The following is a 25,596-nucleotide window of genomic DNA, read 5'->3' on the forward strand; positions in this document are numbered from 1 at the left end:
AGAGAGGGAGACACAGAGTTTGAAGCAGGCTCCAGGCTCCGAGCTATCAGCACAGAGCCTGATGCAGGGCTTGAACCAACCACGAGCTGTGAGATCATGACCTGAGCCCAAGTCAGCGCTCAACCGACTGGGCCATTCAGGTGCCCCCCTCCCCACCCCCCCCTCCCCCAGCCCCCCCAGGCAACTCTTTAACCTCCTTTAGCTTTTAATTTTTTTTTTTTAAGATTTTTTATTTATGTTTTAGAGACAGAGAGAGACCGAGCACGAGAAGGGGGTTGCGCAGAGAGACAGAATCTGAGCCGAAGTCGGAAGCCTAACCTCCTGGGGGGCTCAGTCAGGCTCAGGTCATGATCTCGCCGTTCCTGGGTTCGAGCCCCCCCTGCGCTCTGTGCTAACAGTTCAGGGCCTGCTTCGGATTCTGCGTCACTGTCTCTCTCTGTCCCTCCCTCATTTGCGCTCTTTCTCAAACATAAAAATTAAAAAAAAAAAAAAAAAATTCCAACATGCCATCCAGCCTGAGGAAGACCCAGAAACTTCAGGACCACGTGAGCCATGGCTGCCTGGGCAAGCACCGGAAGCACCCAGGGGGCTGGGGAAATGCTGGTGGCATGCATCACCACAGGATCAACTTCGGCAAATATCACCCAGGTTACTTTGGAAAAGTTGGAACGAGGCATCACCTCCTCAAGAGGAAGCAGAGCTTCTGCCCAACTGTCAACCTCAATAAACTGTGGACCCTGGTCAGTGAGCAGACATGGGCAAATGGTACCAGAACCGAGACTGGAGTTTCTCCCGTCGTTGATGTGCTGTGATCTGGCTACTGCCAAATTTTGGGAAAGGAAAAGCTCCCCAAATAGCCTGTCATCACGAAGGCCAAATTCTTCAGTAGAAGAGCTGAGAAGATTAAGGGTGTGTGGGGGTTTATGTCTTGGTAGTTTGAAGCCACATGGAAGGAGGTCCATTAAAAGCTAACAAGTACTTTAAAAAATATGTTTAGGGGCGCCTGGGTGGCGCAGTCGGTTAAGCGTCCGACTTCAGCCAGGTCACGATCTCGCGGTCCGTGAGTTCGAGCCCCGCGTCGGGCTCTGGGCTGATGGCTCAGAGCCTGGAGCCTGTTTCCGATTCTGTGTCTCCCTCTCTCTCTGACCCTCCCCCGTTCATGCTCTGTCTCTCTCTGTCCCAAAAATAAATAAACGTTGAAAAAAAAAATTTTTTTTTAAAAATATGTTTATATTCACGTTTTAAGCTTCTTGATTTATCAGTTTTGGATATTTTTGCACAATGACTTTCTATTATAATTTAGGAAGATTTGACTTACATGTTTCCCATCTGTCTTAATCTGCTAGGGCCACCCTAACGAAGCACCACAGACTGGGAGGCTTGAACAACAGAAATTTATTTCCTCGCAGTTCTGGAGGCTGGTAGTCCAAGATCATGGCATCGGCAGAGGTTGGTTCCTCCTGATGCCTCTCTTCTGGGTTTGTAGATGCCCGTTTTCTTCTGGTGTCTTCAAATGGTCTTCCCTTTGTACCCATCTGTGTCTCAATTTCCTTTTTTTTTTTAATAAAGACATATCATATTGGATTTAAAATTCTATCTCCAAATATAGTCACATTCTGAAGTACTGGGGATTAGGGCTTTGATATGTGAATTTTGGATACCATTCAGCTTGTAACACCAACTACACCTATTTATTTATATGTTTGTAAACTTTGGGTTTATTCAATAGTCAGTTTGCATTCTTCTTCATTAGCTTTCTGCAAATACTGTTTATGACAGGGTACAGGAAGACACTATAATGATATTTCCTTTTTATTTATTTCTTCTTGGTGTTGATAATTGTTTCCTGTTTCAACCGATTACCTGTGTCCTGATCCTTAAATTTTTTTCTCAAATGCTTCATCAGATGAATCAGTGTATTAACATGATTTTTTAGGTAGTTAAAAGTGTATTTTAAAAAGCCCCAAACACTATTCTACGAGTTTGCTTCTCCTGAAATGGTCACTCTTTAAGCCTGCTATGTAGCTGTCATTCCTCCTTTGGGTTCTTTCTTTCTTGGGCTCCATGTTTTCCTTTCTCTTCATTTTCTTCCTTATTTTTTCTGGAACACGTCAGCAGTAGCTTTCTAAGAAAAGGCAGGAGATAAAAAGTTTTAGGTTTCCTGAATGCATTAAAATATATTTTAAACTCACACGTGATTGACAGTTTGTGGGCATAGAATTCCAGGCTGAGAATAATTATTTGTTAGGTGTTTGAAGGCATAGACCGTAGACCAGTCGTGTCTATGAGATTTCAATGTGGCTTTTGTATGTACCTAACTAAATTTTTTCTGGAAGCTTTGGAGTCTTTGCTTTGTTCTTGAGGTTCTGAAATTTTACAGATACACTTTTACTGAGTCTTTTCACTTGTCATTCTAGGTCATTGGTGGTCCTTTCACTTTTTGGTGATATATTTTTCAATTTTGAGGATTTCCTTATCTCATTGAAAATTTTTTCCTGTTTTCTGTGTTCTCTTTCTGTAAGTTCTATCATTCAGATGTTGGAACTTCTGGTATGTATGATTCTCTGATTTTTTTTTTTTCTTTCCTATTTTCCATCTCTGTTTCCATCTCCTATCTTCAGAGAGATTTTCCCTCTGACTTACAAAAATTGGTTGAAATGTGTGTTACCTTTAACGGTTTTGAGTAGCTTTTAAGGAGTCCAAGCTTCTTGGGGTACTTCGTGGCTCGGTTGATTGAGTATCCCAACTCTTGATTTGGGCTCAGGTCATGATTTCAGGGTCATAGGATGAAGCCCTATGTTGGGCTCTGTGCTGAGTGTGGAACCTGCTTAAGACTGTCTCTCCTGTGTTTCCCTCTGACCTTCTCCCCTGCTCATACTCTCCCTCTAAAAAAAAAAAAAAAAAAAGTCCAAGCTTCTTTGATGATCAATGCTTGCCTGTACCTCTTTTCTTGTAGTTTGCACCCTTCGTTTTCTGTGATCTTCTTTGAATGTCTCTCTCTATGCTTACCACATTGTATTGTTCTACTCAGTTATCTCTTTGTTTTTTTTAAGTGAGCCTCCTGAGGATTGGGTTTGGCTTCTGTGTGACTCTTCATCCCCAATGTAGGACCTGATACATTATAGGAGTTTAATAATGTTTGTTGAATAAATGGAAACAAAGCTATTATTCCTTCTCCTGTGCCCCTCCCCCCCTTTTAGGCGGGTCACCACAATGGAGGGTCTTGAGATGAAGATTGGTGTGTAGGCGGTTTGCTAAGGAAATGCTTCCAGTAGAATTTACTAAGGGAATGGGGAAGAAGGACAGGGATGGGAGAGCCAAGGATGTAATTTTAGGCAGAGTCAGAAACCTAAGCCTGATCTTCTAGGGAAAGTCTGGAGTATAAATTTAGCTCTCAGAATTTGTCTTTGTTGAGGCAAGTGAGTTGGGTTTCACAACGTATCACCATCAGTCATTGGCTCTAGGGTAGGGCAGCCAACCCCTCTAGTTGGTCCAGGACTATCTTGGTTTTAGCAGTAAAAGTCTCATGTTCCAGAACCCCCCAGCCTGGGGCAAACCAGGACAGTTAGCAACAGGAACTTCTAGCTCTCTGTGCACTGGGGCAAAGTGGCTCCAGGAGCTGAAGGGAAGTCCTTGGAAAAGAAACTGTTGCATCCATTAGGTGTGGTGGGTGGAATAATGACCCCCAAAGAATTCCACATCCTAATCCCCAGAACCGGTGAATACTTTATCTTAGATAATAAAAGAGACTTTGCAGATATGACTCAAATAAGGATCTTGAGATGGAGAGATTATCCTGTATTATCCTGGGGTCCCAATGTCATCACCAGGATTCTTATAACTGAAAGAGGGAGGCGGGAGAGTCAGAGATGTGACGGCAGATGCAGAGCTCAGAATGATGCCACTGCTGGGTTTACATATGGAGGGGCCATGAGCCAATGAATGAAGGAAGCCTCTAGAAACCAGAAAAGGCAAGAAATGGGTTCTCCTCTAGAGCCTCTGGAAGAAATAGAGGCTTAAAATACTGATTTTAATCCCATGAGACCTATTTTGGACTTCTGACTTCTAGAACTGTTAGGGAGGTAAATACATACTGTTTTAAACCACCAAATTTGTGGGAGTTTGTTGCAAAACTTCTTGCAAATTTGTGGCAAATGAATTCAAAGGTAAAGGTGCATTGAAGCTGGGGGAGGGGAACATGGAAATGGTAAAAACATCTGAGGCGGATCCTGGTGGTGCCTCCACAATTTCTGCTCCGTCCCAATCAGGAAAGTAAATTAGATAGCTAAAACTTTAAATCAGTAGTCAACAAATAAGTTGACTATCAAATTAGGGAAGTGTTGCATAGTGATCAAGCCATGGGATCTGGAGTTTGATGCCCCCTGGTTAAATCCTGGCTTTGGGCACTTTTAAGCTCCGTAATTATGGCATGTTATATAAGCCTTTTGGATCCTTCAGTGCCTCATCTGTAAAATGGGAGGAAAAACCCCAAGAGCTATTCTAAGGACTAGAGGAATATGTACGTAAAGCACCTGACATGCAGTAAAATCTCAATGGAGCCATGACTGGCAGCCGAGGGGTATCTTCTCTCTCTCTATTCAACTGCTATATTCTAAAGACAGCAAAGGGGAGAATCAAACTTGGTAAATATTAGGGGTTAAAATCCCTTTACTTGTCCAGAGGGTACAGTACACAGGGTTTTGTGTTTATAATCTTGTAACATGTATGTATAGGACTTTCCTTGTCATCACAGTGGGAATTACATAATATGGAGTCCAAGGGCAGAACATTTGTTTCGGTATCTAAAATTACTTAGAAGAGAGTTGTTGAATATTGTATGGTGGCTCCTCTGTATGTCTATGTTTTAGCACTTTTTAAATCTGTGGTTGGTTTAAAGGATGGCTTTCACCTTCACTGGAGTTTGCTCTCCTCTGGAGATCTGTGTTTAGCCCAGCAAAGTCACCCATTATGGTTGTACCTGTCTCTCTTCCCAAGGTTATCTGGGGGGTATTTCCCAAGCCTTTTGATATGCTAAGCAGCCATAACTGGGGAGAGTTTCATAAACAACCATTAAGCTGCCATTAGAAGTGTCAGGACTGGTAGAACTAGTCATTCTGTAATAATTTGTGAAGTTTAACTGTAACTATGCAGCCACTTAGTGTTTCAGGTAGCTTCATCTGGATCTAGAAATGGGCCCTACAGACCCTTTCTGCTATCCAGGTAGGCAATTCCCTGGGGTCTTTTATTCACCTCTGTTAGGAAATAGCAGTTAAAAATTAAATCAGCTCCAGGCGCCTGGACTCAGTTGGTTATGTGTCCGACTTTGGCTCGGGTCATGATCTCATGGTTCATGAGTTCGAGCTCCGCATCAGGCTCTGTGCTGACAGCTCAGGGCCTGGAGCCTGCTTTGGATTCTGTGTCTCCCTCTCTCTCTCTGCTCCTCCCCTGCTTGTGCTCACTCTTTCTCTCTCAAAAATAAATAAATGTTAAGAACAAAACAAAACAAAACAAAACTCCTCAAATCAGCTCATTTGGAGACCTTGAAACAGCTCTAAAAGGAAGCCAGAGCAATTGACTCATCCTGGGGGGGGGTAGGAGCCATCTAGAAGTGGTATATGATCTGCTCTCTCCTGCCTTTCTCCCAGGTCACACAACTCAGGGCTAGCACTTTCTTCTGCATTCCAGGGCTGTCGCTGATTTGGGCTGAATCTCTTTTAACCTTGGTGCTCCCCTCCAACCACCCAGCCTCTCCCCTCCACCCCCGTGAATGGTGGCAGAGAAGGGGTGAAAGCCAGCGGAGGAGAGGAGGTCCTTGGCTGAGCCGTAGCCCAGGGTGCTGGCCTGTGCCCCATGAGGAAGGGACTGGGTGTGGCAGAGCTTGCTTTGTTCTGAGGCCCTGCCAGCTCCCGGAAACTCAGGAAACCCTCCCTGAGGAGGACCAGTTCAAAGGACAACACAAGACATCAAATCAACCTTATAGGGTTACTTTAAGCCAAAGGGAAAGTAGCTAACTGGAGAATAGAGGCAGGCAACAGCAGAAAGTCAACTGCTGCCTCCTTGTTTTTCAGCCACTCAGCCCTCCAACCACTATTTCCCCACTTCTATCCAGCGGCTCTGGAGCCTGGGCCTCCCCCTCGCCCTGTTCGCCATTTGAACTGCCCTGTCTGGGCCTTGCCTTAGGCGGGGCCTCTCAGGGATAGAGCTGTGTTTGTCTCCACTGTGTGTTGAACTTGGCAGGTGCAGGCGCACCTCATTCCAAGTCAAACTACCACCTTTCAAAAGAGAAGTCCAGGCCTGGAAGCCACGGCTTGGGGCGGGCCCTGTGCACCACCACCAATGGCTGGAAGTGAATGCTGTCCTTCTCTACCACCCATGCCAGGCCTGCCTCTGGTAATGACTGAGAAGGGAAAAAACAGGCAGTCGGGGCTGGAGGTAATAGGAATTCGGCCGGAGGGCTGTGGGCTGTGGGAATGAGGGCAGCTTCTCGGCTGGAGGTTCAATCAGCCCTGGAGAGTCAACTGTTGCTTTGGACAAATGAGCATTGGCCATGTTGAGGTGCATACCTGAGCGTGCAGAGCTAGCTCAAGAATGAGGTCCTGGCTTTCAAGAACCAGCCTCCTTCCAGAAAAGATCTGGAAAGACCTAGTATGTTCGGGAAGTTTCTCTCCCCGTTCCCGGCTGTCATGGAATCTATTGCTCCCACAGAGAATGTCTACCCTCCAAGGACCAGGAAGGGCCACCTGCAGATCAGAGGGGCAGAGAGACCTCCAGCCTCTGTGTCTCATTTGAGAATTGTTGCCGGATAGTGAGATCCCTCGTCCACCTCATCAGTGTCCGTGAACTCCCTGATAGTTCTGAGTGGCTGTCTAGGTGCCATTGTATGTTAGCTATGTGACCTGAGCTAGAGACGCAGCCTCAGCGTGCCATGGTTTTCTATTAGTTGGAGATAATCGTCTACCCACTGAGTGCGGTGATGATTACAGAACATGTGGAAAAGTGCGTACTTGGCTGCTATTCTACTCAGGCCTTGGGCAGATGTCGCAGTGTTTCTACAGATAGCTTCTCACTTAGCTTCGTAATAGCCCTCCGGGGGAGGGCGGCGGTGGGGTGAGAGTCATTCCATTGTCTTTGAAAGTTTGAAGGGCTTTGCCATTTGAATGATGGCCTTGGGAGCCCCGCGTCTGGCACCGAGTAAATGACCCCTGCACTTTGTCTGCCCGTGTTGGTTTTTCTTTCTTCTCTTTTCTGGTTGGTGACTTTGTTACCAAACAAAGAACTTCAAAGCGAGTAGACAACGTTGAACATTTTCCAAGATCCTCGAGGGGCCTGGTCCGGGATTTCTCGTTCAGGAAAATGCACATCATCTTAACCAAGTCTGTCCAGTGGGAACTTCATGTGAGTCACTCATGGAATTTTATATTGTCTTAGAGCCACATTGGAACAGTTTTTAAAAGGTGAAATTAATTTTAGCGATACATATTTTTAACCCCTGTGTATTACATATATTACCACTTCAACACATAATCTAAAGATGATTAATGAAATACTTTCTATTCTTCAGACCCTGTCTTTGAAGCCCAGTGTGTATTTTACATTAACAGCACATCTTCATCCACTGCTAAAAACTCATTGGAAGCTCCTGATCCATATTTCAATTTCAGAATGCGAGTTGGCCAGAATAGCTTCATACTCGTCATTTCAAGCATACGTAAGGAGTGCCTGCGTGGCTCTGTTGGTTAAGCATCCGACTTCAGCTCGGGTCTTGGAACTCACAGCTCGTGGGTTCGAGCCCCACATCGGGCTCTGTGCTAACAACTCGGAGCCTGGAGTCTGCTTCGGATTCTGTGTCTCCCTCTGTCTCTGCCCCTCCCCTGCTCGTGCTCTGTCTCTCTCTCTCTCCAAATAAATAAACATTAAAAAAAAATTAAAAGTTTTCCAGTAGAGGCGCCTGGGTGGCGCAGTCGGTTAAGCGTCCAACTTCAGCCAGGTCATGATCTCGCGGTCCGTGAGTTCGAGCCCCGCGTCGGGCTCTGGGCTGATGGCTCAGAGCCTGGAGCCTGTTTCCGATTCTGTGTCTCCCTCTCTCTCTGCCCCTCCCCCGTTCATGCTCTGTCTCTCTCTGTCCCAAAAATAAATAAACGTTGAAAAAAAAAAAAAAAGTTTTCCAGTAATGGAATTGAGTACCAGGTTTTATTTATTTTTTTATTTTTTTTCAGCCACAGATATCATATTTTTATTGGTGGGAAACTAGAGAGACTTCTTTTTTTTTTTTTTTTTTTAATATATGAAGTTTATTGTCAAATTGGTTTCCATACAACACCCAGTGCTCATCCCAAAAGGTGCCCTCCTCAACACCCATCACCCACCCTCCCCTCCTTCCCACCCCCCACCAACCCTCAGTTTGTTCTCAGTTTTTAAGAGTCTCTTATGCTTTGGCTCTCTCCCACTCTAACCTCTTTTTTTTTTCCCCCTCCCCCTTGGGTTTCTGTTCAGTTTCTCAGGATCCAGAGTACCAGGTTTTAAAGACAAATTTAAATTAATTAAAATGAAATAAAATGTAAACTTCATTTCCTCGTTCACACTAAACAATATTTCAAGTGCTCAATAGCCACGCAGAGCTTGTAGCTGTCACATAGGACAGTCCAGGAGAGGTTTCTGCTAGGACATTTTCTTGTTCACTTGTTATTTCCAGACTTAGAATTTTCTTTCTTTGCCTTCTTTTTTTTTAATATTTTATTTTCAAGTCATTTCTACACCCAGCATGGGGCTTTGAGCTCACAACCCCAAGATCAAGAGTCACATGCTCTACCGACTAAGCCAGCCGGGTGCTCCCATATTTCCTCACTAACTCTCTTTGCAGTGATGTTTTAAGTGAGTGCCATGTTTTGTACTATTTTACAAGTATTTTAAACTATACAGTACACTCTGTCTACCCATTAAACAGGCCACATTGCAGGACAGTGCAAATGATTGAATGGTTCTGCTGGTGACCTCCTCGCATTGTGAAGGAATCTAACCACAGAGCCCCCGTGACACAGGGCTCTCCGAGGGAGGGCCCCAGTGTCAATCCACATAGTCGGTAGTTTAAAATCATAATTTCTGCCTTTTTTTGTGTGTGTGGGGGGACAAAAATAAACAAAGATGAAAGATTTAACATTCTCTTCCAACACCCTTAAGGATCACTTTTATGCATCATGCTTGCAACACCACACTCTGTGGACTCAGTGTTTCCCTAAGCTCCAGCATAAGCTCTGGTCCTTGACTTTCAGGCAATGGGTGATGTTTATTCCAGGTCTTCTCCCTTCTGACTTCCCCTCCCTCTCCCAGAGTTCCTTGATCCTGTTTACTTTTTTTTAGCATATATATTTATATACATTCAAAGACTTGATTAAATATTACTTGGTCATCCAAATCAAAACCCCAAAACAACAGAGCATCTCCCACAGAAGTCCCAAAGAATTGGCCAAATCTTTAGAAGTCGACCTAATTTTGTTTTGGGGGGGGCTAAACTGTGCACTGGCTTTTCCCTCTTACTCAACTCTGGCTAAATATTTTGGCACGCTGCAATGGGGCGACATCACGGAAAGTTGTACTTACATTTCCAGGATTTTCAGTGCTAGGATTGTCTCCAACCTCACTATGTTCAGATGAAGAAGCGCCCTCCTATTTATATGTGGATTATGTTGTGTTTGTTTGAGATTTCAGAGTCTAGGCTGTGTCTTTGCTTAGCCGCCTCATCTTGACCGGGTTCTGGACGGTCCATTTCTTCTCCCGTTTTTCTAAGTATCCCTCCTTGCTCCTGCCACCTTTATTCTTCTTTATGCAACTCTTGTGTTACTTCAGTCATCTGAGGTGGAATTTTTGGAGTCCTTGGCTTTTTGTGGACACGAGTTTGACTCTTATGACCCGTGCAGGAGGAGTTGCATATTTGGTGCTTTTCGTCTCTCCTGCTTTCCTTGAGGAGGCTCCAGATAAAATTCTCTGAGGGAATAGAAGCATTTTTGGCAAACTGTGGGGACTTTCTTCCTCTCTTTTGTCTTGAATTGTATAAGCAAAATATTCCAGAGCCCTGAAATGTTGTTTTCCACAAGAGCCTCACAAAGGATACATTCTACGGGAGGACATCTAGAACGTTCCTATCCAAGTTCACCCGGGCTTCTAGCATATAGGTGACCTGCGTATGGCTGTGTCGGGGCCTGCTCGGGGGTTGAGGCCCCTCTTGCTAGTTATCGTGGTCTCTAGAACATGTTTCCAGTTTGTTTCTTTGATCAGTTTTTTCCTCAAGAAATCCTGACATCGTTTTATAAGCTAGGAGGTAATTCATTATAGCTTCTGCTGCTTTTCCCATCTCAGTTCTTCAATTTCACATGTAACTATTTCTTTAGCATGAGCTCCAGCCCTTGTCTTCTCAGGGAAGAACCCCCAGCTGGGAGTGGCCGGGCCCCACTTGGCTCATTTGGAAAGTCTCCCCTATGAACACTGGTGCGGGGTTGAGATTTGTACACATCTGTATGTGTAAAGACGCTCGCTCTCTGGCTTGGCAGGTGACTCTGGGTTTCCTATGAACTTCACCTGCCCTTCAGGAGTCCTGTTGCCAAGGGGTGGGACACTAACTGAACAGAAAGGTGGCAGTGAGGCCAGGGCCAGGGAGTGGAGCACCTGCATTTCCATCAGCCATCCATCAACCTCCCATCCGCTTTGTGAATGGTTTTTATTAATGGTGTTAGTATTTTCAAACAGCTAGCTCTTTATTTTCAAATCAAGGCTGCTACTGATTTTTTGTTACTATTTTTCTAGCGTCTTGAATGCTTAGTTCACTTTTTTTTTTTGACTTTTGCACGTGTCTGTTTAAGAAATCTTCACTTACCCAAGATCGTAAATGTCATATGGAAAAGATAAATTGCTATGTTCCCTCTAGAATATTTATCATTGTTGCTTTCCTATTTGGGTCTGTGAACCATCTTAAAACACTTTTTAGTGTAATGTGAGTTAGGGGTTTTGTGGTTCGCCAACTTATCCAGCAACATTTATTGGAAGGTAATTCTTTTCCCACTGAATGGAATGAATCACTCGATCATATGTGTGTAAGCCTGTTGCGAGACCCCTTCCCAGACAGTCTATTTTTAAATCTTTGTTCCAATACCTCGTTGTAACTTCACAATAGTGCTCCATATATGTTATTATGCATCTTCCAGGTTCATTCTTTTTCAAAATCGCTTTGGCTATTCTTACTCCTTTGCATTTCCACATATGTTTAGGATCAGCATGTCAGTTTCCGTGGTGGGCGGAAAAATTGCCCCCAGAAGATATCCATGTCTCAATCTGTGTGATTAAGATCCAATGATTATTACCTTATCTGGAAAAAATTAAGGATCTTGAGATGGGGAAGTTATCCTGGATTATCCAGGTGGGTCCTAAATGCAGTCACATGTTTCCATATATGAGAGAGGCAGAGAGATTTGACTGCACAAAGAAAAGGTGATGTGAAGAGGGATTTCAAGAGGGTAGCCTTCAAGATTGGTGTGGTGTGGCCACAAGCCAAGGAACACCGGTAGCCACCAGAAGCTGAGGAGCAAGGAACAGATTCTCCCCTTGAGCCTCTAAAGGGAGAGAGATCCTGCCCACACCTTGGTTTGGGCCCAGTGATCCCGATTTCAGACTTCTGGCCTCTAGAACTGGGAGAGATTACCTTTTCGTTGTTTCAAGCCACCAGCTTTGTGGCGATTTGTTACAGCAGCCTTAGGAAACATCATTTCCGAAGAAAAACCTGCCAGAAGTTTGTTGAGATGGTATTGAATCTGCAGATCGCTTTGGGATTAAACTGACATTTTAACAATATTGATTTTTTTCCCTTCAAGAACAAAGTATATATATTAACATAGGTCTTTATTGATTTCTGAAGAGTTTATTGTTTTGCCTGTGAGTGCTTGGTTAAGGGACAGCACTGGCTGGCTCAGGGAGAGGTTGGCACTGTGTCCTTTTGCCCCTTGCCTTATTGCCATCTGTGTCCGGGTAACTTTGTGTGCATAGGTAGGGAGCAGACCGGAAGGAAAGAAGAACATGTAGGTTGTATTTCCACTTAAGAGGATGCACAGAAGGGTGAGGTCCTCTAAGGAGCAAGTACTTAAGGTGCTGAAGGAAACAGGGATGCTCTCTCTGGGAGCTCCTGGATCCTTCTTATTGGTGGCATTGGGAGATCACCCGGATAGTTTTATTTATTTGTTTGCTTTTTGATTTATTTTTATTTTTATTTTTTTAATATGAAATTTATTGTCAAATTGGTTTCCATACAGCACCCAGGGCTCATCCCAACAGGTGCCCTCCTCCGTGCCCGTCACCCACCCTCCCCTCCCTCCCACCCCCCATCCGCCCTCAGTTGCTTCTCAGTTTTTAAGAGGACAGTTTCAAAAAGTACCTGTACCCAGGCACGTGTAGAGTTTCTCATTTAATTAACATGGCACGGAACTCAGGTCATTCAACTCTGAAGCTAGGGTTGAGGACCGGTGTGACACAGAAAAGATACGCAATGATTATCACAATGTATAGAAGACTCCTACAAATCAACGTGTTACTACATTGAAGAAAAATGGAGGCTGGATATAATGGGAAATTCAAAGAAATATGGTTAATAAAAATTGGGAGTCTCGACTTGGCCCGTGCACTGTGTGAGCTCTGAATCCACACTGCTCTGCTGGTGAAGCCGGGGCTGGAATTCTGTGAACTGCGTTCCTCTACTAGCTGGCTCCCTGTTAGCTTCTGTCAGAAGCACTGGAAGGAGGAGGGTGGGGAGGGATCTTTTCTTTCTTTTACATCTCTTGTTCCTCCCACTGTCATCCGAGGAACAGCACAGTTGGTTCCTTTTCCCGGATTCTTTCCTCTCTGAGCCAACCTCGTTGCACACCTTAGTCCCCCCCGGCATCTGGGCAACGGTTTCTTCTCTGTGCTTACGGTCCATCGCTTGGAGGCCCTTTCTCCAAGCTCCTGAGATGTCCACACCACCTATGCAATGAGCCTTGCTCTGTAGTCTGTGTCCTGTCCGTGTGACCTCCTTGCCCTTTGTGTCCCCAGCCTTGTGTCCCCAGGCTTGTCCCAGCCTTGCCAGCGTTTGCTACTTTTGTCTTTCCTCTGACTTTTTCGGGCTTCCAATACGTTTACCCAACTATTTATGTCAAATTCTCGGTTAAGAGTGTTGTTTCTCTTTTCCCAAATGGACGATGACTAATATGACATCTAACGTGTGAAAAGGAAAAAAAAAATCTGTGTATTTACGTATCCATACCCTGACACTTATTCAGTGGGCAAAAATGGACAAGGTCTATAGTATTCATTCTTGGTGCTAATGTGGGAGGAAGGAAATTGAAAAAATAAGTATTTTGTTTCACTTTTAATGTTTATTTATTTTGAGAGAGAGAGAGCGAGCGAGTGGGGAGGGGCAGAGAGAGAGGGAGAGGGAGAATCCCAAGCAGGCTCCACACGGTCGGTGTAGAGCCTGACAATGTGGGACTCGATCTCACAAACCATGGTATCGTGACCTGAGCCGGGATCAAGAGTTAGACACTTAACTGACTGAGCCACCCAGGTGCCCCCAAAATATGTATTTTAAAACATAGGACATCTTTGCAGGTAAAATTGAAGATACCATTGTAGATATATAATACTTTGGGCACAGAACTATGAGACCTTAGAAGCCAAGCTGAGGCAAAAGACCTGTCAATGGGATTGTCTTGAGGCTGATAATGTGGCTCTTTCTTTGAGCTTTAAGGGACCAGAAATCTGCTCTTTAAGGATATCTCTCAGTTATAGGAGACCTTAGACTATCCTGATCCATTTCACTTTGGGGAGTTTCCCAATTCATTGTCTCTGTGGTGGTCTACTGGTTTGGGCCAGGACGTGGGGACCCTTCAAACTTGACTATTTCCCTGAAATCTTCAACCCCTTAATAAGGGATTCCTAAATGAATTTCCAGCATCCTTTTCTTAAGATGGAAACTTACCTTAGAGAAGATGCTCTATTTCTCTGGTGAGCTTCTTCCATTTGGACCTCTCTTCCCTCAGGACATTCTATTCCCTCTATTCTCTGCCTCGGGGGCATAGCTATTCTGTGGCTAGAGGCTCAGGAAACAATTTGCCCTCATCTATTGGTAGGATGACCATCTCATCAGGGTTTGCCTCGGACTTTCCTGATTGTAGCACAGGAAGGCCAGTGTCCCGGGGAACCCCTCCCTCCTAGGCAAGCCGGGATGGTTTGGGCACCCCATCCCTTGGCTCATTTCCTGCCATCACTCCACCTATAAGTCAGTTCTGGGCTACATCCACAGCCTCACTGTGCCACATTGCTTCCATGTTGGGTGCGAGGGGCTGAAAGGTCTGTCTGCCGTCTTCATCAATCTGAGGGCCCTGTGTGAGCCCATCCATGGTCACTATCAAAGAGGGATCTCAAGGTCCTCTGGACTTCCACACTCACTCACAGGTGCTAGGGCAGAGAGAGGACTCTTAAGCATGATGACTTTGTTTCCCTGGACTTCTTGATAATCTTGACTGTGGAGCCCCACCCTGGAACTCGGGTGCCTGGGGAGGGAAAAGTAAACAGGAGAGACCAGGCTCGGCATCTCTCAGCTTAAATGCTGTAATGGATTCAAGGATCTTGAGAGGAGAACCTGGCCTCTGCCACAAAAAAACTTAAAATATGAGCGTCTAAGACCTACTAAGCTCCTGAATGAGGAAGATGATAATCTAAGAGGTATTTAGGTTATGTGAAATGTGCCCAGTGGTTTCCAAGCCATATGGAACTTCCATATGGAACTTCCTAGGAGAGGCAATGCAATGTAGACTAGGCAGCCATCCAAGAGCCACTCACAACTGACTCAGAAAGGACCCTGGCTGGCTGGCTCCGTCTTCCTGCCCAGTGTGCCTCTCAGACATTTTCTAGTTTTCTGGTCTCTCTTGGAAGCTTTAATAAACCATTTCCTGGTGGATTCACCAAGTGGCTCTCAGCCTCCTCCTCAGTCAGGCCCTGGCTCCTCAGAAAGAAGATGGCCATCCAGCATCTGAGGCCGGAAGCTCACTGCTACCTCTGGCAATGGGCCCTGAGGTGTGTGCTGTGTTCCAGAGAGTTCCAAGCCTATGTCACAGAGCCATGGAACAGTCACAAAGGATTCCTGAGGGTGGGGGAGAAGAATCCACAGCCACACCCCTGCCATCCAGCCTAAGAGGTCCCACTGCCTTCCTGGCTGTCTGGATGCCACCCCTTTCCCTGCTTCCTATGTGCCAGCCCTGTCCTATCTTCACATCCCATCTATTCCTTAGTGAAGTTTTCTACTTATTCTACCTCTAACCCAGACATTACCTGGGTAGCAGTGGCTGGTATCTCCCTTGGACATGTGGCTTAAACCCCAGCAATTCCATAGACTTTGAAAGTCTGCAGTTTTCCTAGGAATTTTGCTCATTCCCAAGCATTAATTAAAACAAGACGCCTTTTTGAGCTGTGATACAGAGAAAGTGCATGTATCTTCTGCACACGGGTTGACGAGCTTTTACATACAGAATACACCTGTGAAACTAGCACCCAAATCAGGAAACAGCCTATTCCCTGCACCCTAGATGCCTCCCTGGTCATTATTCCCGCCTGTGCCCCACAAGAGTAGCATCTTCTGAGGGCAAGGATTATTACTGGGAACAGTCTGAAGCCTTTACGTGTACTCACTCACCGACTCCTCACCGTGACCGCTGAGATGGTTCTATTACCGACCCACTTACGGGTGAGGACAGCAGGGAGCATGCAGGTTGAGCTACTGGCTGAGATCCCCCTGCTGGGGATTAGCGGAGCCAGGATTCAACCCAGCCGTCTAGCCCCAGAGCCCCACTCCTGAACCACTGTGTTGCCAAAATGTCATGGTGGCTGGAGAAACCATGGGAGTCAAATAAAATTAGATTCTGGAAGAACAGCCACCCACCTCCACAGGGCTCTTTGCCCACAACTTCCATGTGCCCTTTGGTTTACATCTCCCTCCTTGCCGCTCAGAACCTGGTGAGGGGTGTGAGGCTCAGAGCAGGGAAGGGGCTGGCCCAAGGGCCACAGCTGGAAGCACAGAGTCAGGTTTGAGCCCACACCAAATCAAGGACCATTCTTGTTCCCTCATTTTCCATGGGGGAACTGAGGCCGGGAGGGGTTAAATAGACTACATTGCCCCTCCTTCCAATTGTTTTTTTTCATGGCTGCGGCTAATTTATCCTTAGTCAGGGCCCATGTCTGGATTGATCTATCAGGAGCCACTCGACTCATTTTTTTTTTTTTTTTTTTTTTTTTTTAAAGAGCGAGTGAGCAGGGGAGGGGCAGAAGGAGAGGAGAGAGAGAATCTTAAGCAGGTTCCACACCCACTGCAGAGCCCCATGTGGGGCTTCACCTCACGACTATGAGATCACGACCTGAGCAGAAATCGAGAATTGGATGCTTAACCGACTGAGCTACCCAGGCACTCCCACTTGGCTCTTTGCGGACTCTTTGGTGGAACCTGGGACCTTGGCTGCACTTGTGCCAGTGACAGGTTACCAGGGACCCTGACAGGTGTTATAGGAGGAGGAGAGGCCAATAAGGAGATGCATACTTCACAGGATGAGCAGGGCCGTGGCCTCTGTGCATTTGGGGTCTGCTAGGGAATAACCTGTGAGCTCCTGACCTGCAGGGACAGCCCCCAACAGCCTCGGCGAATGGCACAATGGTGTCCACTTTGTTCTTAGGCCTTGGGGTTGCCACGGGTACTCCTGAGTTTGAATCCCACCTGGTTGTGTACCCTGGATGGGTTGCTTAATTAAGCCATCAGTTCTGACTTTTGTCATTTGCCATCAGGGTTGATAGTAACACTGATCACACCAAACCACTGGGTGCATTTAGTAGAATAATATATTATTTATCTTACCTATGGCATATAATAGGTATGAGGACATTTTTGTTTCTCTTCCCTGTGACCTCTTTCCGCTCAACCCCGTTTACCTTCACGCCGGCTCTCCTTCTGGGCGTGAGGGCCACACTCACTGTCCCCCCTGGCTGTCTTCTCGCCATTTAAGTTCCGGTGGAATCATCCCTTGGTCAGAGGCCTCCCCACTCCCTGAAGATGCACCCCTCCCAGCCGCCCTCCCTCCAGCCCCGTTCCGTCCTCTGCACGTTCCTTGGTACTGGGTATTGGTTTCCTTGTTGCCACATTTACTGCCTATTGCTCCCCACCAAAACGTCAGCTATTTGAAGGCAGGGACGCGTCCTGCTTCTTCTCATCACTGATGTCCACTGCCTGAGACAGCACCTGGGACAGAGTTATCATTCTGTCTCCTGAACTTGCGTTTCCGGACGTCAGTCATCTGGGCTTTATCCTCACGAGGCTTGCCTTGTTTGTGTCACATCTGCACTAGGACTTAGTATTTTTCTTTAAACTGCCGCGCATTCTAAACGGAGTACCTACTTTAGCCTAATCCCAAACAAATGAAGTTCTGGAATTTACATTTTTCTATTTACAAATAAAATTTACAAGTTTTCTAAACATGCATTAAAATAAACACATACTGTTTTAGTTTTTCTTAAAGTTTATTTATTTTGAGAGAGCGAGAGAGAGAGCATGGGGGAAGAGGCAGAGAGAGAAGGAGGGAGGGAATCCCAAGGCAGCTTCACACTGTGGGCTGGGAGCCCAATGTGGGGCTAGATCTCACAAACTGGGAGATCATGACCTGAGCTGAAATCAGGAGTCGGATGCTTAACCGACTGAGCCACCCAGGAGCCCCACATAATTATTTTACTTTTTAATCCTTGCTTCCTGAAAATCACGGTGTTCATCTCCAGTGTGCACACCCTTTCGGAAACACTGCACCCCCCTTGCCCCCCCACCCACCAGCTTGCCCTCGGCTATTCCTCACACACCCCTCCCAGCCTGGCTGCTGTTCTCCACTCCCCTCCGGGCCCAGAGCTGGAGTTCAAGTTCATCACTGGGAACTGAAGTCCTGGGGCACTTGAGTGTTTGAATAGCTACCCTCTTTCCCTGTGGAATGCGTGGCCCTCCGGCCCCCTACGGGGCTATCTGACTCTCCCCAAAGGCCAGGCCGACAACGTGTACAGCCCAGACCAGCTCCCCGACAGCACGACCGTCCCCGGAGACCAGCTAGTCGGGCCGGAACCTTGGCGATCACAATTAATTTTCTTCTCAATTTGGCAGTAGCCTCGGGTCCTCCTCCACCAGCCGTGGCAGAAACGTGAATTCCGGCCAAGCCAGTTGCTCGGAGGCTACTTTCAGCCTTAGCTGAGTCAGATGGAGGAAAAGGAGGAGGTGGAAAATCCCTCCAACCTCAGCCGCCCTGCCTCCAGCTTCGGGCTCCTGGAGAATCCCCGGGGTCTGCCAGGCCGGCTTGGACCGCTTGGCCAGCCGCTGGGATGTCTCCGCAGACAGGAGGTGTCATGATTTGGCGCGTGTTGTTCCACCTTCCCTGTCTTCTCCTCGCGTTGTTTTCATCTCCTTTTCCTGAATACGAGGCATGGTTTCACCACTCAAGGGGCATTCTCCTTCATTCTCCTTGAGTCTGTTTCCTCTCCCTTCCTTTCCCACCCACGACCACCAGCCCAATGCATTCCCTTTACTCCCTTCAAGAGACGGCTTGCTGGAGACCTTCCCGTGGTTACATCAGCCACAGCCCTTCATTCCTCGCCCACCTACCTCTTTCCCTCTGAGCCTTTTGCACCTGCATCGTCCTTTCCCATCACCTCGGTAGCTCGCTGTTAATCATCCTTCAAGCCTCCTCTTACACATCACTTCCTCCTGAAGCCTTCCCGTCACAGGTTAGGTGAAATGCATCTCCTATCTGCCCCCACAGCGTCTTGTACCCCCTCTATTAAAACCACAACGTTGCACAGGGACAGTATGTGCCAAGGGTGGCTTCCCTGGTGGTGGCAGGGGGCCTCATCTCCTTATAAGCACCACTAGCCCACCCTCCAAACAATCAGAGAGCCCAAATAAGAAATCTCAGAGCCCCTGCTGGAGCCCCTCTGGACCTTAACTTGGTGACAGAGAGGCCCTGTCCCTGCTCGTTACTGGGTCCTTGATGCTCAGCACAGGGCTATGGTCAGTGCTCAACAAATATTCACGGAATTGGTGACTGCATGAATTGATTTTCTAGAGTGATTGAAACTAGCTGGGGTTTTATGACACTAGCCGAGTCATAGATAACAAGAGGAAAGAGCGAATATACTGGATACCCCGGTATAGCGGACAAAGTTTGAGCAGGAACAGGTCCTCACATAACCAGTTCATTCCCAGGTCAGGCTCTGGGCCAATGCCATTCCCTCTTTCAGTAAAATATACTGGAGGGGGGCAGAGAGGAAGAGAGGGAGGGAGGGAAGGGGAAGGGAGGGGAGGGGGAGGCACAGAGGGAGAAGGAGCTGGGTTCCTGGGGAGGGAGTAGAGAGAGGAAGAGAGTTTCAGGCCGCTGCCCGCCTGGGTTTTACCTCTCAATTCCACTCTCCACTATCAGCAGTATGATAGTTGTAGACCTTTGCTTTCTTGGTGTCTGTCCCAGGTAGCTTTGGAGAAGGACTTTTTCACTTTCAGAAGAGGCAAGCCCGAAGGTAGGAATAATGGCATGGAAATGTATAGTATAATTAAAAAAATAATTTTGAAAGTGGCATCATAAAATCAGGATTTCTTTCCTGTTTGAAGGTTTAGAAAGTCTAAAGAAGAGCAGAAGTAAAAATATTGCATATCATCATTTAAGCGACGTTGAGAGAAAAGTTCTCTCCTTAAATATGAGTAATGAGGAGAAAGAATTAAAGTAAAGGAATTAAGTATCTAACTTGGTTTGAAAAAAAAACAACAATAACAAAATAAACTAAGAAAAGTGGGAGGAAGAGATAATGCCAGAGGAGAGATTATGAATTACGAAGTAGAAAGTTACAAAATGAATTAAATGCATCCAAATTCTGATTCTCTGAGAACACTAATGAAAGAGTTAATGCATTAGCTATCTTCATCTAGAAAAAAGAGAGAGTGCAATAATACACAAAATTTTTTTAAAAATGCTAGAGGAAAAATAAAAGTTATAGAGGAAATGAAAGAATCACGAGAGAGTGCTTTATTCAACTCTTTGTAGAGGTATCTGAACACTTAGATAAAATGGATTATGTTCTAGCACCCTTTAGCAAAATTGACTTTGGAAGATAGAAAATCTTAATACACTAGATACTGTAAAAAAAATGGAGAAAGTTGTCAAAGAGCAGCCCAGGTTTGGATGGTTTCAAGAGAAATTCTCCTAAATCTTTCAAGGATAAATCATTCTACTATCATTTAAACTGTTTCAAGGCACTGAAAGAGAAGTAAAGCCTTCAAGTTCTTTTCATGAAGCAAGCATAATATTAATACAGTCTCCACGAAACTGCACAAAAAGTCACCACTCAATCTCACTTATACTGATGCAAAAAATCCTAAATAAATCCAAGAGCACATTGATAGAAAAATATACCATAACCAATGGATTCTAATCCAAAAACCTACGGATGATTTAATAATAAGAATGGCTTAATAGAATGTTTTAAAAAAATTTTTTTTTCAATGTTTATTTATTTTTGGGACAGAGAGAGACAGAGCATGAACGGGGGAGGGGCAGAGAGAGAGGGAGACACAGAATCAGAAACAGGCTCCAGGCTCTGAGCCATCAGCCCAGAGCCGGACGCGGGGCTCGAACTCACGGACCGCGAGATCGTGACCTGGCTGAAGTCGGACGCTTAACCGACTGCGCCACCCAGGCGCCCCTAGAATGTTTTAATGCTAGAAAATGTTGATTAAAAATGTATTTATTTGTTTCATAATTTATATCCAAGTTAGTACGTAGTGCAATAATGATTTCAGGAGTAGAGTCCAGTGATTTATCACCTACATACAACACCCAGTGCTCATCCCAACAAGTGCCCTCCTTAATGCCCATCACCCATTTAGCCCATCCCCCCACCCCCAAACCCCTCCAGCAACGCTCAGTTGGTTCTCTTATTTAAGTCTCTTACGGTTTGTCCTCCTTCCTGTTTTAATATTATTTTTGTTTCCCTTCCCTTATGTTCATCTGTTTTGTATCGTAAATTCCTCGTGTGAGTGAAGTCATATGATATTTGTCTTTCTCTGGCTAATTTCACTTAGCATAATACACTCCAGTTCCATCCATGTAGTTGCAAATGGCAAGATTTTATTCTTTTTGATTGCTGAGTAATATTCCATCATACGTATTTATCTTCTTTATCCATTCATCAGGCGATGGACATTTGGGCTCTTTCTTTTTTTTAATTTAAAAATCAAAGATGTTACATGAGAAAGTCAGAACTTCATTAAATCTCCTAACATGCATTCTGTTGCTTAATATCTTCAATTGAGATCTGTGACATCATAATGGTTTTGGTATTTAGGGCTTCTTGAAGGTGTTAGCTGGGTCTTCATTCAGTGAGAAGTTGGGTAGCTCTGCAGAGTGGCTCTGTTGCATGGGGTTCCTGGGTTCTGCAGGTTGACATGGTTTAGAGACTGAGTGAGCCTAGGACTCAGTGTGTGAAAAAGAAAGAGAGCTCCTCAAGGGGGCCCCTAGAGGACACATCACCCCCCCTCACCACTCCCTGCCCCCCACAAGGAATAGCCAGAGCATTCATCTACCCACCATCAGAGAGGTTTGGATTGTCATGGAGCTCAGTGAAAAGTGTCCCTTGCCTCTTTGGTGGGGGGGATTCTACAGGGACTGGTATTTATGCAATAGCAAAGGTTTCTTGTTTCTCAGACGTTTAAAATGGTAATATTTTGGGGCGCCTGGGTGGCGCAGTCGGTTAAGCGTCCGACTTCAGCCAGGTCACGATCTCGCGGTCCGTGAGTTCGAGCCCCGCGTCAGGCTCTGGGCTGATGGCTCAGAGCCTGGAGCCTGTTTCCGATTCTGTGTCTCCCTCTCTCTCTGCCCCTCCCCCGTTCATGCTCTGTCTCTCTCTGTCCCAAAAATAAATAAACGTTGAAAAAAAATAAAAAAATAAAAAATAAAATGGTAATATTTTTACTTTTATTAAAAAAAATTTTTTTTAAACGTTTTATTTATTTTTGAGACAAAGAGAGACAGAGCATGAACAGGGGAGGGGCAGAGAGAGGGAGACACAGAATCTGAAACAGGCTCCAGGCTCTGAGCTGTCAGCCCAGAGCCCGACGCGGGGCTCGAACTCACGGACCGTGAGATCATGACCTGAGCCGAAGTCGGCTGCTTAACCGACTGAGCCACCCAGGCGCCCCAAAAATGGTAATATTTTTAGATGCAAAGGGTGAAGTTGACCTTGAGATGGAGGAGGAGAGTTACCATGTTGGGGATGAGCATCATAGCAGTCGCCGTGAGCTCAGTGATGGCCTAGAGCAGAATCAATAAGAAGTTTGCACCCATTTTGAACATTTCCCCTGACATTCCTACCCGGGTATGTGATAGATATCAGTGCACATTGACAGAGAGACAGAGAGGGAGAGAGTGGGGAGAGAGTGAGGCTCGCTTTATTTTTCAGAGAAGATCAATAATTAAGGATCAATACTTTCGACAATGAACCTGCTAGTTACCGGGTTCTGATTTGCAACAATAGCTGCTTCCTAACTAAGGTCATCGCCCTTGTGCTGGGCTGACTCCTCGCTCACAAAAGAGTTAGCCGGACAGAACACAGGTCGACTTAAAAATCTGGGGGGAGGCGGGGCTCATACTGCGTCATGTTTCCTCGGACAACTGGTCTTGTCCTGAATCCGATCATCGGCATTCCCACCCATCTGCCAGTGCTTTGAGGACAGTGTCTAATCCAGTTTCTACCTACAAGCGCCCGACGCATTTACGGAGAAATAAGGCAAGTAAGGTCCTGGAGATTCTGCTTTTCTGGAATGTCTGTGCTGTTAGGCCAGCTGTGTGGAACTCTAGCCCTGAAACACAGCACCGAAAACCCAGAGAAGCAGACGGGAGCGTAGCACTGAGCCCCAACCTCCCCTGCAGTCTAGAATTTTCATCACCCCTTCTCCAAGCATTGGTAGCCAGCTTCTCCTTAATCTCTTCTGGGGATGCAGTTTGTCACTGCAAAACCACAAACCCCCATTTTCCTTTTTATTATAAGAGGACCTCTTTCAGTGAAACGTCGCCCACTTTATCATTAAAAAAAACCTGTCATCTTTATAATTGAAAAGCGACATCGGCTGTTGCTTTGTTTTCTATTTCTCTGATATAGAGGCATTGAATGCTTTTATCATATGCTTATAATGGCCATTTATAGTCACTCTTTTGTGATTTAATTCTACACTTCTTTGCTCATTTTTTTCCCCCTACAGGTGTGACAATGTTTTTAAAATTAACTTCTGAGAACTTTTTTTTTTTTAATTTTTTTTTTTCAACGTTTTTTATTTATTTTGGGGACAGAGAAAGACAGAGCATGAACGGGGGAGGGGCAGAGAGAGAGGGAGACACAGAATCGGAAACAGGCTCCAGGCTCTGAGCCATCAGCCCAGAGCCTGACGCGGGGCTCGAACTCACGGACCGCGAGATCGTGACCTGGCTGAAGTCGGACGCTTAACCGACTGCGCCACCCAGGCGCCCCCTGAGAACTTTTTATGACTTGGGGGCACCTGGGTAGCTCAGTCAGCTCAGGTCATTATCTCATGGTTTGTGGGTTCGAACCCCACATCCGGCTCTGTCCTGACGGCTCTGAGCCTGCTTCGGATCCTCTGTCACCCTCTCTCTTTGCCCCTCCCCCCCACTCTGTGTGTCTCTCTCTCTCTCTCTCAAATATAAAATAAGCTTTAAAAATCTTTAAAAATAAATAAAGAACTTTTTATGACTTAAAATAACATTTATATTTTTATATTTATTTTTATTTTTCTTTCCCAATTTATAATTTATCTTTTTGTTATTGTTGGTTTTAATGAATATTTTAAATTTTATGCAGTTGTGTCCCTCTAAAATATTTTGTTGTTTTTATTTGCAGGGACTCCTCTGTTCTGAAAAAATTTAAATATCTCTTATATTTTAATATATATTTTTACATTCTTTAAAAGATATTTAGTATGTATTTAACTCATCTGAAATTTTGTTCATTGTGAAGCCTGGACTGGAACTAATATTTATTCCCCTCTCAAAATTGGCCATTTTCGGGGCACCTGGCTGGCTCAGTCCATGGAGCTTGTGACTCTCGATCTCAGGGTTGTGGGTTCAAGCCCCATGTTGAGTGTAGAGATTATGTAGAAAAAATGTGCAATTTCCCCTGACACCATTTGTTCAATAATCCATTTCTCCCTTTTGGTTTGCAACCGTCGTAATATGCAAAATTCCCAAGCACACTGGGCGCCCAGTTTTCTTGGAACAGCTTTTATCCTTATAAATTTCTTCCTAGTATTGAACTAGAAATTTGTTGCTCGCTCGCTTCTTGAACCTTCTGTCCCTGTGGGCACCCCCCCCCCCCCAAATATGTTGGCCCTCATTGTCATTCTGTTCAAAATGTTGAGTAGCTCTGTGGAGGGCTGGCTCACCATTAGGGCACCTGCTAGGGTCAACACTTGGCTTTTGTCTTCTTAGTGGAAGGAGCCGACCTGGAGGCCTCCAGGTCACCATGTGGCTGGATTAGAAAGCTACCTTGGTACCTCTGAGGGCAGCTTTCACAGAAGGCCAGGTGTAGGGAAAGCCACCTCAGCTGTCAAGGAAGAAGCATTTTTTCAAAATGTGTTGTTTTTTAAAGGCTTACAAACAAATCAGCTTTACCCCTTGGGAGTTGGATGGGTGGGTGGGGAAGGAGAAGAAATCAGGATGATAGTTCTGAATCTTGAAGGGGATTAGCCACCCCAGAGCATGCCACTTTGGCATCGGAATTATTTTGAGTTCAAAGCTTTTGATTTCCTGTAATCTCTTATCTGCCAAGCTGAGCCTCTTCACAAAACCCATTTGTCATCAATACCCGCCCCCACCCCCCACAACCTTGTGAGCAGCTGGTACCACAACCAAGAAGTCATTGTCACCAAACTGTCATATTCCCATCTATTCTAAGGGTCTGTTTCCCTTTCCAAAAAGTTGTTTGTTTTTCCGTAAGTATCTTTTCTGTCCCCCTACCTCTTCTAAGAAGTCTTTTGTTCTCTCAAGATGCCCCTCTGCCCCTCATCTCCTATTGAGATGGTACGTAAGCCCCACATTCTGCGAGTCACATTTTTTTTCTCTGAACTCCCATGTACATACGTGAATAAAAATGTCTTGCTAATCCGTCTTTTGTCGGTTTAATTTGCGGATCCCCAGGTACAGAACGTAAGAGGGTAGGGAAAAAGGCTTTTTTCTTTACGATAGTCTATAAGGTAGTAGGTGCTGGAATGAGTCCTGCCTGGGCACTCTCGAGGCCAGCTGACTCATTTCTACCTGCGGGAGAGACTATTCCTGGGCACGAATGTCTGAGGATTGGTGTCTGTCTCAGTTTCAACAGCCAAAGTCCGTGGCAGTGAGAAAGAAATAGCTGTTGTCATGGGACCCAGATTCCAGTTCCATCACCTGGCATTGGTCCAAGTTGTTTCCTTTGTGACTGAGTAACCCCCTGGGATTCTTGGATAATCCAGTTTGG

General features: G+C 45.6%; 1 pseudogene; it reads left to right on the top strand.

Annotated features, from left to right (window-relative positions):
• The first annotated feature begins 256 nt into the window (after positions 1-256).
• LOC112850061 (large ribosomal subunit protein uL15 pseudogene) lies at positions 257-6,154 on the top strand (annotated as a pseudogene).
• The last annotated feature ends 19,442 nt before the right edge of the window (positions 6,155-25,596 follow it).

This window comes from Puma concolor, chromosome C2 (assembly GCF_028749965.1).
Source record: "Puma concolor isolate L17-30 chromosome C2, mPumCon1.1.hap2, whole genome shotgun sequence".
NCBI classification, from domain to species: domain Eukaryota; kingdom Metazoa; phylum Chordata; class Mammalia; order Carnivora; family Felidae; genus Puma; species Puma concolor.